The sequence below is a fragment of the Mytilus edulis genome, chromosome 4 (assembly GCF_963676685.1).
Source record: "Mytilus edulis chromosome 4, xbMytEdul2.2, whole genome shotgun sequence".
In the NCBI taxonomy this organism is placed as follows: Eukaryota; Metazoa; Mollusca; class Bivalvia; order Mytilida; family Mytilidae; genus Mytilus; species Mytilus edulis.
In genome coordinates this window covers 85069281-85087108 of record NC_092347.1, presented here as the reverse complement: position 1 = coordinate 85087108, position 17828 = coordinate 85069281, and the positions used below count along the sequence as shown (strand labels likewise).

Sequence of the window (17828 nt, the reverse complement as noted above, 5' to 3'; positions counted from 1 at the left end):
TTCCATACATAAACTATAGTAGCAAAATCCCTTGAGATACAGATCAAACCACAAAAACAAATCATTGACCAATGAAACATGAAAATGAGGTCACAGTCATATAAAACCTGCCAGACAGACATATAATGACCTTACAATTATTCAATACACTAAGTATACTTCACCTATTTTATTATACCCCGCTTTGAAAAAAAGGGGGGTATACTGTTTTACCTCTGTCTGTCCTTCCGTCAGTCAGTCCTATGAATATTTTTCGTCACATTTTTCTCAGAAACTACACAACCAGGATTTCTGAAATTTGGTTTCAGGCTTGATATAAGTCAGCTATACGGTGTGATGCGTTTTCAGATTCATCACTCAACAAATTCCTGTTTACCGAACACTTGTTTGATTTTACACATGATAGCCAAGTTGAAAATTTTCTCAGGAACTACAATACAAGGATTTCTGAAATTTGGTTTAAGGGTTAATATAAGTCAGCTATACCGTGTGATGCGTTTTCAGATTTATCACTCGACAACTTCCTGTTTACCGAACACTTGCATATTTTTACACAATTAATATTATCCACTTGCGGCGGGGGTATCATCAGTGAGCAGTAGCTCGCAGTTTCACTTGTTTAATTTATAAATTTATCTATCCTATAACTAATCATAAGAGAGTATTTCACCTTTCAAAAAACAGTAATATTTTTCAAGCAGTCATTGAACCATGAAATCAAGGTCAAGGACAATAGACATATAAACGATGGAAACGTGTATGGTATGAAAAATCAGGTTTTAGTTCTGAATTATAAAGCTTTATTCAGGTGACCCTGTTGGATAATTATCTACACTTTAATCTATCTTTTCACCAATTATGGCTTATAACATACTTTCACTGAGATTTTAAGGTATTCATGAATGAACTACAGAAACGAGGTCAAGTAAAACTGACATGTAAATCTATAGATGAAATAAAGTTAAGCAATTACTATAAACAAGAGTGCACACATTGAAATGTTTCATCTGCATAATGGTAAGTGTTTATGACTGAATTTTATGGAAAAAAGTCTTTTTAAGACTAAGGTTTTTTAAATACAGATATCACATAAACTAAACATGGTCAATGATTCCATACACCAAACATAATTTACCTATTTCTTACAATATTTGAATAAACAGACCTTATCATAAACCTGAAATAGTAAAAAACTCATTTAAGAGCAAAAATTTCAATAAGGGACCAACTGATGATTTTGGCCACATGTACTTATTTGTAGATCTTTGCTATTTAAAGTGTCGGTCTATCTATTATAGTTTTTAAGATAATAAATAAAATCACAAAAAATGGTTAACATTTCTTTAAAGTGCAGATTAAGAATCTTCTAAATTGAATCATTTGTAGATGTTATCTTTCTGATGATTTTTAGCTGTTCAAAGTTTCTCTACATTTATTATATTTTCAATACATTTTTTAAAGGTCAACAACCAAATAAAACACACACAACATAGGGTGATATAATTTTAATTTATCTTTCCCCAAAGAAATTGACTAGAATATAATACTGTTAAGATTTCAGACAAACAAATGAAAACAAAAAAAAATCACTTCTGCATAATAAAAAAAAAAATCCAGCTGTCATTAAATGAAGGCATGGCAAATCATATTCTTTCTTGTTAAAAAAAAGTATATCAATACATACATATGAATGTAAAAAAAATTGATTTAAAATTTTGGATGACATTCTTTATAAGTTTGACATACTTTAAACGATATTCTTTTTTGCAAGTGTTTTTTTAAGATGGTGTGCAATAGAACACAAGAATTTGAGACAAAAACTCCAAAGTATCAAACAGAAAATATTCTGGTTTTTAACTGCAGTAGTAATACCCAACCCCAATGGCAGTACTCTTCATGCGACAGATAGTAAAAAATTAGGTTCTTAAAAATAATACATACATCTTATATCTGGCCATGACTTAAGCCACATCTTTTTTCATTTCGTGCCTATGAATTTTGTCCATACTTTTATCATATAATTACAAAATCAGGAAACAAATTTTCCATTTTCAATACATTTAAAGTCAATCATTGATGCAAGCTACTATTAATTAAGTGATAACATGTGAGATATTCATCTTCTAAATTCTACAGAAGTAGCTAGCACCATTTTTATTTAAATTTGTTATTTTTAAGGGTCTAAAATTAATAAGTATACTACAAACATTGGCAGTGCAATCTGTTAGTTCTGCAACCTTCTATTCTAGATACAACATCTTATCAATAGTTTTCACCATAATCAAGTTAAAAAAAAAAATTCTGAATTTGTTGTTGTAAGCTTTATACGAAAAAAAACCCCAAACATTCAAAGATGAGCTATCTAAAATTATAATCATTTAGCAACTACATATATTTCAAAAAGTCGAAGATCATGGGTTTACATTTTTGGCCATGGATCGTACTGTAATTTTTATTTCTCAGTTAATTCTATAAAACAATCACTGTATCTAACAATTCTGATATAGTGAGATCTACATTCCATGAATGTCTCTGTAATGCTGATTTAACATCGTCATCTGAAAGCTGTGGTAAAATACATTTCACTGTCTGTACGTTTTGTTTTTGTTCTGTTGTTAAGGAAACATATTTTTGTTTTGTCCCAGGAGCTTTAATCTTTGGCCCTTTTGAGTTTGTATCTGATAAATGGGATTGTTGATATGTAGAATGCACAGGAGATGTGACATTGAAATTAAGATCAGGTAAATCATCACTGTCTGAGTCTGACAAAGCACTGTCAAACTTTTGTCTGTTTTTTTGATTTAACAGTTTTAATAAAGTTGCCTATCTGTTTACTGGTAGAAGCCTCCTCTTCACTAGATATTGCACTGTCTATGCTTGTATTTCTGACTGTTCTTCTGTTAGGGTTGGATTTGGGTGAAAAACCAGATGTTGAAGGCTGTTCTTCATCTGACCAACTAATTGGATTTTCTATTGACTCGTTTTCACTGGCAGTTGAAACCGACTTCAATTTAAATACCTTGGTACGTGGACAGTACTTCTTAACCATACTTTCAGTTTTTGTATCAGTGTTATCCAGTTTGTGTTTTAAAGTCTTGTTTTTCACATCCAACCAACTGTCTGTTGTATGATTGTCCACAGTTTTCCCCTGATATTTATTATTATTTAAGGTTGCATAATTATATAACCCTGAATTAGTATTATCAAATACACTGTCGTCAATGTAGTCCATCTTTGGCTTATAAGCCCCAGGTACATGATATTTCGATGGTGTATTCCTCCGTTTTGGGGGTGTAGCCTGTATTCCTTTGGAACAGTGATACTGCACAAAAGGCTCAAGTGGAAGTTCTTCAAATGGTACAGCTGAGTTTTTCCTTTCTTTCTGAGGTATATCTGAGTTTGAATATGTGTTTGTTTTACCAGCAAATCCTGTTGATTTTTTGGCATCTGGAGACAGGTGAATTTGTGTAGAGTTTTTTATACATAACGAATCTTTTGGGAAATTGATTTTCTTAGCAGCACCAGTATTTGATTGTTTGTCCCTATTCTTTTCAAAATTTACCTTCTTATATGACGGGGAGGTTTCTACTGTTTCTTCTATGAAAACATCCTGAGTATCAAACCTGACAGGATGATTACTATCATGCTTGTCATCAATAATAGCAACATCATCTTCATTATCACTGTCAATAATATAAAATTCTATTTTCTTCTTCCCTCCCTCTTTACTGTTTAATTCTTTTACAACCATTTCATCACAATCACCTTTTTTCACTCTGAAATGACAATATTTTAAAATATAACTGTATATTTGCGAATATAGTTGCTAATTATGAGTTATAAAACCACAACTGAGTGTGCAACACTTATCTTGCATGTACATATCTAGCTTCTCTATTAATTGTAAAACGTTTCTGTTTATTGTTCATCCTTTTTTTATAATTTCTGATTTCAGGTTCCACAGCCTAGAATAATGGTTGTTTTAATTAAATTTTGTACCTTGTCCTACTCTTCCATGTATACTCAAAAGATCTCCTTTCTGTAATCTTATCCCCTAGTGAAATTTTTTTATTATAACAGGAAAATCTAGAGAAGGAAATAGATAAATACCTCTGTTGAAGTTCTATTGTAATTGATGCCAACATGATGACAGTATCTTGTAAATTCTCTGTCAGTTGTACATTCAAGTCTGGATGGGACCTTAAATCTTTCAGCGCATTCTACAATATACAATAAATCTTAGATTCTCTCAATTAATAGCTCCATCATTGATATAAACAAAGATAATGAATTGAATAATTTGCATAAATGTAAAATTATCAGTTATCCCTGGATCTATTATAGTACAAACATTAGAGTTGTACTCCGAAGACATCTGTCATAGTATGAGCCAACAAATCACTACACTGTGACAACCGGTCATAAATTGGACTCACAACAATATGCTTAAAATCTGCAGGAATACATTCTGAAATAGGACAACAATTCATTCATTTACCTTTGTCTCAATAAGATCTATAATTCCATTAGGCAGTTTATAAATCTCCCATGTATTTCCTGAAAGCAATTTGTATTTTTGACCTTTTGTTACATGACCTGTAAAGCTGTAAACTTATCTTACAAATACCAGACAGCAATCTATTTATTTTACCATAAGCTCATCATGACCTGAATAACTGTAGAATAACCACACATCCCAAAACCTAGATAACCACTCACGCGTTTGACCTTCGACTCACCTTGACCTGAATAACTGTAGGGTTGCCACACATCCCAACACCTTGACAACCATCCATACATTTGACCATATACTGTTCTGGTTCCCCTTCCACAATATACTGTAACTGACACTGTATTCCTTGAGCTGTGAACTGCTGTTTCCACGCCACCATTTTAGTTACCTGTGTCCAAAATCTCCCTTCCTTCAAAGTCCTAGCAACATCATCTATAAATATCAGGAAATCAATAATGTTATATCCTTGATACAGTCCATAGTGTGTTTGTACAGTGATACAATAAACAAGACATTGCAAAACCATTTTTATTAAAGTCATAAGAAACCTCAAATTAAAAAAAATAATGCATTATAATGGACAGTTTTCATTATGAAACTTATGTACATGTACATATATTTTTTTCTGAAGAAAATTGTTTAATTTGTTCATATTTACAAGAAGTTTATTTTATTTTAATTGAAGCAATTCCCCTGACATATTTTCCGCATGCAAAGTGACCTCAGTGTGACCCATCTCGTAAAAATCCGGTGATCAAAATACGCATGGATGTCCTTAAAATAAACTATTATCTGATTGTACATGTTAAGCATGTGCTCAATATCCATGCTTTTTGTTGATTGTGAACAAACAGGTGACAATCGTTAAACTTCGGCTTCAAAACACGAACTTTAATTACCTGCCATATTTTCACAACATCACTGACCGATTGAAAAAAAATTGATAATTATACGAAATTTATGCGAAAAAAATGATAAAATCGTGCACAGAAGACTTATGATGTTTGTATGCATTGGTTCAAGAATTGGAATAACATTATTTTTCACCGGTCACTCGTTTATTATGACTTTAAGCATGGACCAAATATTTAAAATTATCAGAACCATTCTAAACAAGTTCTGACTAGAATATTAAGTTTGGCGAACCATGTGCTCAAAGTTTCCTCAACTTAATTGTGGTTGATATGCTCCTCTACATGCATTGTTATACCTTATTATATCAAAGAAAGTCACATTGTAACTAGGATATTTAAGGAAGCTGGCTTGTCATGTTTTGGATTTTTTGTCAGATTTTCGGAATCCTCTGGTTTTATCCATTTGAATGCCTTGAAAAAATTTGCCCGGTGACCCCCATTTTTCTTTTTGAAAATCTTTTACATGTATAATGATAAGCCATCTGTAAAAGTCTTATAAAATTTTAATTACTTTTTAACAGTTTTTGAGAACTTCAACTTGTCAATGATAAAGCTATGAAAAGTCAAGAGAGAATTTTTTCCCGCCAAAATTTCAATGGCTCATATCTCGAAAACAAGCACGGTGACCTATATATTTTTTTTTGCTCTTTGGATTCCTTTATCAATTCCCTATCAATATAAACTAGTGCTTTGAAAAGTTAATTTCTTTGAAACTGAGAAGCGAACTTCCTTAAAACAAGGAGTTGACACACAAATTTGCATGTTGACAACATGCTTTTTTATTATTTTTTTGCTTTTCACAATTTTTCATTTTGTTGCTTTAGTCAAGTAAGTCTGTCTGAAAAATATATTTTAAGATCACCTGCTCTTTTCCTTTCAACAAGAACTGGTAGAATTCTTTCTGTTCCATCACAGTTCCAGACCCAGCTGTAGTCTCCAACGGGAAGTTTCCTCGTCTTGTACTAAATGTTAACACCTTCTATCATTCTACAAAGCTAAAATTGCAACCCATACCTTATGTAAGAATTATCAGATCCATATAGTACTGTTTATTTTTCCACAATGCTTTTAGCATGAATCTTGCCCAATTCAGGTAACAATGATTTCAAAGTTTGGAATTTTCAAACAAATTTCTGTATTCTATTTATAACCATGTGTAACCATGCCCTTCCACACCCTTATTCACGTAATGTCCTTTAAATAATATAAATATAAAAATCAAAGATATATTCAAGGAGAAAATTAAAATTTGATGGATGCCATACTGGAACCTTGATATGTAACCCAGTAAACTGTTATCAATATCTTTTTTAAACATGCATTGACCATTCTTATTTGATTATATAGGATAAATAAAAGAAAAGAATAAAAGGTGCTCGAAGGAGACAACTTTTTTCTTAAAGCTTAGTTTTTTATAGCTGCTGTGAGCTTAAATTTAAACCTTGAGATAATTCATACCTGCCAACTGTCACTATTAGCGGGGGATTTTCCCCATGGAGGCTCCCTAATGGAAATTTTAAAAGAGCAATTGTGTCCAAAATTTAAACACAAGAGTGCACACGCTGAAATGTCTCGCCTTCTGTACTAATATTTGATATTATGTTGATAGTCCTAAGTATAAAGCTTTATTACAACTGTCTCATAAACTTAACATTAACCAAGATACCTAAACAAAGACCAATGAACCATGAAAATGAGGTCAAGGTCAGATAAACCATGCCAGGCAGACATGTACAGCTAACAATGCTTCTATACAACATATATAGTTGACCTATTACTTATAGTTTAAGAAAAATACACCAAAACACAAAAACTTAACACTGTGCAATGAACCGTGAAAATGAGATCATGGTCAAAAGAAACCTGCGCTACTGACATAAAGATCATAAAATATTTCCATACACCAAATATAGTTGACCTATGGCATATAGTATTAGATAAAAAGACCAAAACACAAAAAACTTAACTTTGACCACTGAACCATGAAAATGAGGTCAAGGTCACATGACATCAGCCCGCCAGACTTGTTCACCTTACAATCATTCCATACAACAAATATAGTAGATCTATTGCATATAGTATGAAAAAAACAGACCAAAACACAAAATTTAACTATAACCACTGAACCATGAAAATGAGGTCAAGGTCACATGACATCTGCCCGCTAGACATGTACACCTTACAATCATTCCATACAACAAATATAGTAGACCTATTGCATATAGTATGAAAAAAACAGACCAAAACACAAAAATTTAACTATAACCACTAAACCATGAAAAATGAGGTCAAGGTCAGATGACACCTGCCAGTTGGACATGTACACCTTACAGTCCTTCCATACACCGAATATACTAGCCCTATTGCTTATAGTATCTGAGATATGGACTTGACCACCAAAACTTAACCTTGTTCACTGATCCATGAAATGAGGTCGAGGTCAAGTGAAAACTGTCTGACAGACATGAGGACCTTGCAAGGTATGCACATATCAAATATAGTTATCCTATTACTTATAATAAGAGAGAATTCAACATTACAAAAAATCTGAACTTTTTTTCAAGTGGTCACTGAACCATGAAAATGAGGTCAAGGACATTGGACATGAGACTGACGGAAACTTCGTAACATGAGGCATCTATATACAAAGTATGAAGCATCCAGGTCTTCCACCTTCTAAAATATATAGTTTTTAAGAAGTTAGCTAACGCCGCCGCCGCCGGATCACTATCCCTATGTCGAGCTTTCTGCAACAAAAGTTGCAGGCTCGACAAAAACCATAAATTTTACAATGGCTATAGGCTTGTAAGAGTATGAAGAACCCAAAAACAACAATACAATATTGATATTAAAATTAAAAGATTTTCAGTAAAAATTAATTTATTGATAAAAGCTATCACCAGTAAATTGACTAAGCAACTTTAAATCATACTATAAGTGGAACTCAACATGGAAGAACTTACAACACCAGTTATATATACTTACATCTCCTAGACCAACTCTGTCTCCTCCCATCTCAGATATATCGACCAATAGAACTACACTGAAATATAAAGTTTGCTGACACTAGTATCATAATGTTTTTTTCCTCTCCTCAGCCAAAAAGACGTATTTTTCGGATAATTTTCTCTGAATATTTTGTAATTTCATTTTTTTTTGTTTTACATAATATTCTGTGTGTTTCAATGTGAAATAATACTGCAATATAATGCTAAAAAGTACATTTTTTAAATTAACATTCATTAAAAAAAAAAGAAGAGAAAATGGCTTCTTGACTTTTGATTTTATAATTACCCATCTGATCCATCATAGTTAGTATAGAGGACATCATTGTGATCAGGAACAGTGGACCACGGTATAACATGACTACCACTAACTGGTAACCTCCCACTTCTTTCTGGAATAAAGGTCAAAAGTGAAGATAAATAGAAAAATTGAACCAAGGATGTAATATTAGTGAGCACATGATCACAATGTATATTAAGGGAGTAAGGGAGACAATCTTTATCATCCATTCAAAGTCAGTGTTTCTCATGAGCACAATAATAAACCAATCTAATCGTTGTTTCTTTGGTTTTGGGGCATTGCAATCATGCAAATTTTTTAACTGGTTTTGAACTTCTGAGTTGTAATCCTTTGTCTGCATGTCAGAATTGTAACAATTGGGATCATGGCAGATGAATTTTCACCTACTAAGAGGTTCTTACAAAGCTATGAAACAAAAGCATGGCTAATTGACAAAATTAAAAGATGCAGTATTATAATAAGCATAATAAATAGTAGCTCATGGACTTTACACTTAGTGCAACAGATCATACAGTTCTGTCATTCTTGTTATTAAATTATCCAAATAATTTAAAGCACAATTAACTGTCTTTTATTTTTCACATGGAATCAGTTACATGTCCTTCTTTGTCCATATTTTTGATTTTGAGAGTCATCATGATCTTTATTATTCCTACACTAAAAAAGATTTCCTGATATTCTAGCTACATGATAATTCTTTACTGCTTAACACAACTTATAAATTTAAATCACATTTTGTACAATCAAATTATCTGAGTTATCTCCCGTTGTAAATGAGATTTCTTAAAAATGTACTAAAAAAATCATTAAAAGTTATTCATCATAGAGGAATTATTTTTAGGCATCTAATTTTGTTGTTCACAAAATATGAGAAGGTATTTTGATCTAAAACTGTTTCTCTCTGAAACAAGTCAGTGACTATCAGACAAAAGGCACAATGTAAAAAGATATTGTACCTCTTAATTTTAAAGCCTCTTCAGTTCCTGATGGCAACAAAACATAGACTGGCGCTTTGTTAAAAATTCTCCTCTTGACCAAATCTCTTTTGATGAGTATTTCAACACGCCACCATGCTGGACATATACCTATAACGATATAATTAAACTTTGTACTCTTCATACACAATAATCACTTCATCTTTTCAACCATAAAAATCCATTAATTCCATTTGACATTAGGATATAAGAAAATCTAAATCCAGTTCCTTTAAAAAGTGAAAAAGTACATAAATTTCATAAGATTTGCTATAAGTTAATTTCTTTTTCTAAAATTTCTTTACTCTAAATTTCATTTTGTAAACATCTTTCCTTTTCAAATGTACATATTTGTCAGTTTTGTAAGGAAACTTTACATTAATATTTGTTTAAGACATACATAAAGTTGTGTCTTCATCCTCCAGATCTAGTAACTGTTCATCACACATTTCTTTAGCTTTAGTCTTTACTACATCTTCAGGGACTAGAACTGAGCTATCCTTACTGAAATTAAAATTGACATTGCAGATAATAAGATATTTTCTGCATAGCTCTACCAGCATACCATATATATTTAACAGTATGTGTGTGCAATTGTGCTGAACATATGCAAGAGTTGAACAAATGCAAAGTTTAACTATTGCCGATCTAAATTATCTCTTAGTGCTATCTTGGAGAACACTCCAGTAATATTTTTGGCTCGTAGAAAACAAAATCTTGTAGATATGCATGATCTATAAACACGGCTCACGCTACCAGGCGACTTGGGCAAAAAAGTCACTTTCCCGACCGTCACTTCGCTTTCCCCAACCCCCAAAAGCAAAAACAAGTTGCCCTGTTGTTTAGGATACCCGCTTTCAGTCGCTTACGACATCGGACATTTTCAATTTTTAACAAGTTGATAAAACATTAATTTTTTATTGATAATTAAAGAAATTCAGACATAAACGATTCATTTTCGTAAGAAAAGAGGTTAAAGCATTGTCTTTACAGTGTGTAGAAGATTGTTTTATAAAAAGACAACTTCTTATCACTTCATGCACTTCCGGCATGTATGGTGCTTGTTATTCGAAAACATACATCAACCTAACTTTCGGCAGCAAAATAAGTTTGTTACTTCATGATAAAAGTTGCCTCCAGTCAATGTGTAATCCATTTATTGCATTAAAAACGTAATGTTCCTTTCCAAATAGCTTGTCAAACATCGTTTATTTTTGTAAATTTTGTTGCATTCGTCCACCATTCATTGTTTCTAACTACGGACCGGAACCGGACCAGCTATGACCGAAATCTGTATTTTTACAATAATAACTATGGACGCATGAAGAGAACAGCTGACAGAAGAATATTGATCCCAAAAGGAAAAATTACGCATTCCATACGCAGTAACATACTTTTGGTTACATCAAATTGATTGATGTATATAATTCGAATAATTAATATCATTATGGATTGTTTCAAAATATTGATTTAAGTTGATTAACTCTGAGACTATTGTACTAATATCAATCTATAATGGCTCAGCTTAAATTTGTATATCTTTTGAAGAGAAACACTGAATTTCATACACAAGATAGTTTTTAATTAAATTGTAATTGATATATTGTAATTTCTTAACCTTTTTGAGTTAAAAAAAAATCTTTTAGTGCAAGATATTTAGTTAATAGTTTCTCACAAGAACCTTAACTTAAACAACTTTGAATTTGAACTGTTACTTTAATTGTATACTCATATATGAATTAAACAATATAAAAAGAACAGTATTTACATATGACCCTTTATACTATAGAAAAATGCAAACATTGTAGCGCAGTGCACGAAGGAACACTTCTCGTTCAAATCCCACCACTTCTCCCTATCAGTTTCAAAAAGAGAAGTCACTTCTTCCTATGATTCTGAAGTAGTGTGAGCCCTGTATAAATGTAGAAAAATAGCACAACTATACCAGAACATCATTACAATTATAAATTTTTTTGTGAGGGCCTCATAAAGATCTAAAAGACAATGCATGTACTTTTATAAAATTGTGACTTGGATTGAGAGTTGTCTCGTTGGCACTAATTACACATATTCCTATACCTATATGCAGCTCTTTTCAATATTTATTTTTTTATCAGAATAGCACTGAATTATTCATGACTAATGTTTAAAACAAATATCATCTTTAGAAGAGATCTGTTTACAAAATTAAAATTAACCAAACCTGTGTCCTTCAGAATAGGCTAGTTCTGTAGCTTCTAACAAAGCCATTAAAATAGCCCCAGCTGATGATACAAATCTCCCTCCAACTGGGGGGTCCTCACTCACAAAATCATCTTCTTTTATTTTCTCTAGTTTCTTCTTTATTTCAGCTCCAATCTAAAATTTTAAGTCAAAATAATCTTATAAAAGTTAACTATTAAAGCAATTACATGTAAATATGCAATTAGTCTTAATTTCTTTATGAAAACACCCAATGAAATTCACATGTTTTATAGATTTCATTTACAGGAAAATAGCAATTCAAAATTATCTCCATATCCAAAGATTCATGGTTTCCATTTTCTACTCTATCAAACATATAGAAGCTATCAAGTTTGAACATACAAACCCCTTCAAGTTTTTCTGCCTGTTTTGTAGATTTGACAGGTCTTTCACACAATTCTAATGATACAATGGCACGTGATGTACATTCTGCAGAAGACTTTAACCAATGCTTAGTCCTTTGGTACACCTCTTGCCGCTGCAGTCCTCTAATAAATTTGTACTTCTGAAAATATAAAAAATTTCAAGAAATGAGAAAGAGTGGTGATATTCTGAGTACCTTTAATTTAAACATGTGATCTTTGATCAATCATTAATCAAAAAACCTTTGTGAGGACGCTCACATAAGAAAGGTAGTACCCAGTACATCCTGTAAGAAATATGTCAAACCAAATTTCAATAAAACTTTTTTTGATAATAAAAAAAACGATGTATTCCCATTACACATGTTACAATTTGTACTTGAATTTCCCTTAAAATCGCCCGATTCAGACTAAGACCAAGGATAAATTTGTATCTACATTCATATCAGTATGAAATAGCATCCGCAGACAATGTTTTATATGGAATTTTGTCCAATGGACAATATTTTATGAGGGTGGTAATGGGGGTATACATACATGTATATACATTCATGACAAATAGCTGTAAAAATGATTGCCAATTGACGTTGACATTAATTTTTGGTGCATAAAGATAAAATGTACACTTTTTTTTACACGATAAAATAATCAGCTTATTTTAACAAATAACATTAATTTTTACCAAAAAAAACCTGATAACCATAATTTTTTTAGAACTCTGACGAATCACAACAAGGATATTTTGATGAATAACAGTAATAATTTTGTCCATACGATTTCTGGCAATCCAATGGACCAATGTTGATGGAACTCTACTATATTGAGGATAAACAAAAATGGCCATTTGATGCCTGACATTTAAGGGCATCACTACCTTGATCTGATCTTGATAGGTTTATGGTGATACATCCAAGGATATTAATACACCTCTCATGCGTCAAGTGATTTACTTGAGTTGGGCCCCCTTACAATTTCACTAAAGTTTTTAGCTGGTTCATCTGTTGTCTGAATTTTGATGAAGATATCCAGTGGTAGTATATTATGCAAGTTTCAGTCTTTAAGGCGAAGTGTACGTTATTGCACGCCTCTAGCGGAATATGGGATTAAAAACGTTCGTCGCTAGTTATGCAAGTTATCTCCCTTACTCCAAGAAAGGACACATGAAAGAGAAACTACTTTTTGCGTTCTATCATGAATCCAACAAGCACACTTGTCTTAAAACCTCAGTCATAGAAATTATCTAAAATACTCCAGTTAGAAATCAAAGCATTCTGTACGTTGTTCTGTGTGCAGCCTGACTTTAAAACACTGTTTTTTTTTTGTTTTAGACGCGTAGGAGAAGGCATTTCGTTTTGATGATATCAACAGAAAAAAACAACACCTCACAACAAAATTATAAACAAATAAACATGTAACAATTTTACATCTATTGATATCAAATTAATTAAAATGAAACCTGAATTGACCCAACAATGTCCATGATATCGTTTTAAAAAGCCGTAGTCTTGAACGAAAAACACAGTACTCAATGTAAAGTTTCATAATAGGTTACAAATAATTAATGAAAGACATGTGAATTTAATTGTTGACTTAAAAAGACGTTGACATGTTCGTATTTTGTAATTGAAAATTTTAGAACATGATTTATATTCATATAAATATAACTTTGGAGTTCATATCATTTACATTCAACATTTTTTATCGAATATTTCCTCTTTACTATCAATGTTAACCCCCCCCCCCCCCCCCCCCAAAAAAATAAATAAAAAATATTCGATAAAAAAAGTTGAATGTAAATGATATGAACTCCAAAGTCTTATATCATAAGACTAGTAAACCACAGGTATTGTATGGTAATGAACTAGGTGAAAGCATAGAGCTGGTTGTAATTTACTTGTTTAATTCTGTTACTTCACAACATGGTATTTGTTTTCTGTAAATATTTTTTATCTAAAACACATTATGTTTATTCCTTCAATTTTTGAAAACAGTATGGTTGTTTATAGTGTTTGCTTACATCGACTTTATTTAACCAGTGGCGGATAGTTGTCTCACTGGAAGTCATACCACATCTCCTTATTTTTTTTTATATTATATAAGTAGGGAAACTATGCATTTGCATTATGCAGAGACAATATTTGTATGGCACTACGCTATTAGTAAACTCGTGTAGAAATACATTATGAATAATCGCCTAGTGTTTCCTACAGGTGGTTTTGGCGTGTAATGGCGCCCTGTCGCGATTTCTCGACGCCCTGCCCTTTTTGAGAAAAAAAATTGGCGCCCTGCCCTAATTTTGTCGAAATTCCTGACGCCATGCCTTTATCATCGTAATTAACAACCGGTACTGAAAGACATATTTCATGAATACCGCTCGAGTTATTTCCCTTCAAACGTAAACAAAAGTTCCAACTTCCGAAGCAAGGTTGTCGGCTCTCCGAACATTCCCGAAGTCCTGCGTCTAACAATGAGATTACAACTAAAAAAAAAGCAGGACAAAATTTTTCATCCTAGCCCCCCATAAAAATCAAATGGTAGCTCTCTTACAGATGTATATGTCCTTTTTATAGCATAAACTAGTATGTTTTAAATGAATCCCTTTTATAGAAATTGCCTGTTTATATTAAGTAAGTGCCCCAAAATTGTTGTCCCTCGTGCTTAATGTGCCCTCTGAGCTAACAATTACCCTGCCCTTTTTAAAAGCTGCAGGAAACACTATCGCTGTGCATTACACTGAGTAAATTCTTATAAATTTAATTAGGTAAATTTTTAAAGCATCGAACATGATACATTCTCATAAGGAGAAGGTTTTGTACCATTCAAACGTTTAATCCCTCTGCAAATGTTTGCACCTGTCATAAGTCAGGAATCTGATGTACAGTAGTTGTCGTTTGTTTATGTAATTTATACGTGTTTCTCGTTTTTTATATAGATTAGACCGTTGGTTTTCCCGTTTGATGGTTTTACATGATAAGGTGTATGTTTTCATCTTGAATATGTATGAAACATCTGCGACGGGAAGTTATACCAACTACTCTGATCTTTTCTATTTCGTTAAAATGTATTAGGGAGTTCTTCTTTTTAACCTCATTACGGCCTAAAAAATTCTGAAGATTAAATGAAATCAACACATTTTAAATTTCAAGCGTCCGAAGCGCTTTTCTTGATTAATCTTAAAATAGAACACTAAAGGCCAAACATTTGAAAGCCATTTGAAATAGTTGAAGAGCCATAGTATGCATTATGCTTATTATTTAAATCCGTGTATGTGGATTTTTAACAAATCATGAAACAGGTTTATAATGTAGAATATATTGTGTGCAAATCCTCAGAATAACACCATGCAGAAATGACGGAGATGAATATATGCAGAAAATAGGTCTACTTTTTTTTTTAAATACAAACATGAAGAAGTAAGATGGAAAACGAGGTGTATACCTGATCCTAATATTAAAACAACACTGTGTTAACCGGGACAAATTCAAACTCGATATTTGATTCATAAACAAAATTTACAATCCATGCAAGCATTAAAAGGTGTGGAAACCACTCTTATATAGAAAAGAATAAAATCTATGGTAACTTTCTTTCATATGTGGTAAATTTAATTACAAACTTGCAATGTTTTGGCGACAGAAATATTCTTTAAAATTAGTTAGCTTATTTCCTTATTAATTTATAATACTTGATCATTTGTAATACATATGAAGATGGGTGATACACACACACGACATTGCTACGACATTGTACGGTATAATAGAGCTACCACGTAGAAGTTGTGGTGACGTTACTGTAGACCATAATGTCGCCGAATAATTTTAATGTTCCGGTCAAAAAACAAACTTCAACAAGGAGTAGCGTAAAAACTAGCACAGTTGCTAAGGACTTTCTTTGCACCGATGCATTCGTCTTTCATTTTTGAATCGTACATAAATTTAAAAAAAAAAATTTGTTGACCAACAAAATAGAAAATCTTGATAATGTAAAAATATCTGCTAATTTTGATGATTTCCCTATATATCCTTTGTATTTTTGCTGTATCATTCTATTAATTTCAACGGCTCGTATCTCAAAAACAAAAACGGTTACCCCCTTTTCTAATTTAATTTTCTAGTGTAATTTTACAAGCAGAATTCATGTGAAATTTTTTTTTTAAATCCAATGTGTAGTTTAATTACGGGCACTGCACCTAATACACCTTATCGCTATTTGTCCGCCATTACTGGATATCACACAGGTTCCCGTAAAATTTTGACATCATCAAAAAAATATCCGACGCCACAATGAAAAAGTGATTGTTGTATGCGTCAAAAGTTCAAGCGGCTGGGTCAGCCGGGATTAGCATTAAGGTGTATTGTATTTGGAATGAAACTGTATTTAATGCGTCTGTTTCCATAATGGAGGCTGAGGAAATGTTGGCTGTGCATGTACCAAGGTATTTAGCAGATGATATAAAACTTTTGTATAATTTTGACAGATTCAATAATGTTAAATGTTGTTTTTTGCTTTCTGAGTGACAGATGGACTGCATAATTTTGACAGGATAAAAAGTCACTATAAGTATATGAGTCTATCTGTCTCATTTACGACTAGTTGACAGCATGTCAAATTATCATTTCATCGAGATCTTGGGAAAAAATATGTTAATTTTAAATAAATTACATATTTTGATAAAAATGTTTAACAATGCTTCTTTGCAGTATGATATAAACATGACATTAAGAGCATTTTTGTCGTTTGTTTACCAAATCTATGTATTTTCTTTTGCCCGCCATTTTTTAAAATCACTTTCTAATCTCCAACATGAAGAATCCTCATATAAATCAAAGCACTGTGCAGTACTCGTAGTCCAGTCAATCTAGCATAAATTTGATCCTAACCCGAAAGTAATTGCAACAGAAGAGTTTTAAGTTGTAATATTTAGCATTGTACCCCAAATATACTCAGAAAAAAGTCCCATAAAATCTAACTTGAGGAAGACTAAAAAAATCACCATTTAAAATTCCTATGGAGATTTGCATTGAAAAGGGAGATAACTCTTGCAAAAAAGACAGAAATATCAATAAAAATTGATACAAAATTATAACTTTACTGCTTCTATTCATCAGAATGTATTGATTCTTGATTTTTTAGCAGTCCATAGAGTATAACAAACAACTCTAAAGATGTTTTCATCTTTTATCAAGCTATAATCTAGATTTTTGTAATTCATTAGTTGACCATTTATTGAATTTTTCAACATGTCAAGGTAAAGAATCTCAAATCTTAAAAAAAAATAAGCATGTGTTCTTCTTTTTGTGGTTTAATGTTTCCTTAGATAAGTAAGTTGCTGAAAAAATATAATGTACAGATATAAACAATACCAAATTTTCAAAATGGTCATAAAGCTTCAAATTTGCAATTTCTTTAATGAAAAATGCACGAAAAAAATAAAACTACCCATAAAACTTCGATTTTGTACATTTCATGAGTAGAAGATTATGTAATTTAGTCAAATACAAACTTACAACCACAT

The 17828-nt window shown here is 31.9% G+C and overlaps 1 pseudogene; it reads right to left on the bottom strand.

The window, feature by feature from the left end:
- Nucleotides 1-1490: 1490 nt before the first annotated feature.
- LOC139520829 (uncharacterized) lies at nt 1491-17118 on the bottom strand (annotated as a pseudogene).
- Between the last annotated feature and the right edge of the window lie 710 nt (nt 17119-17828).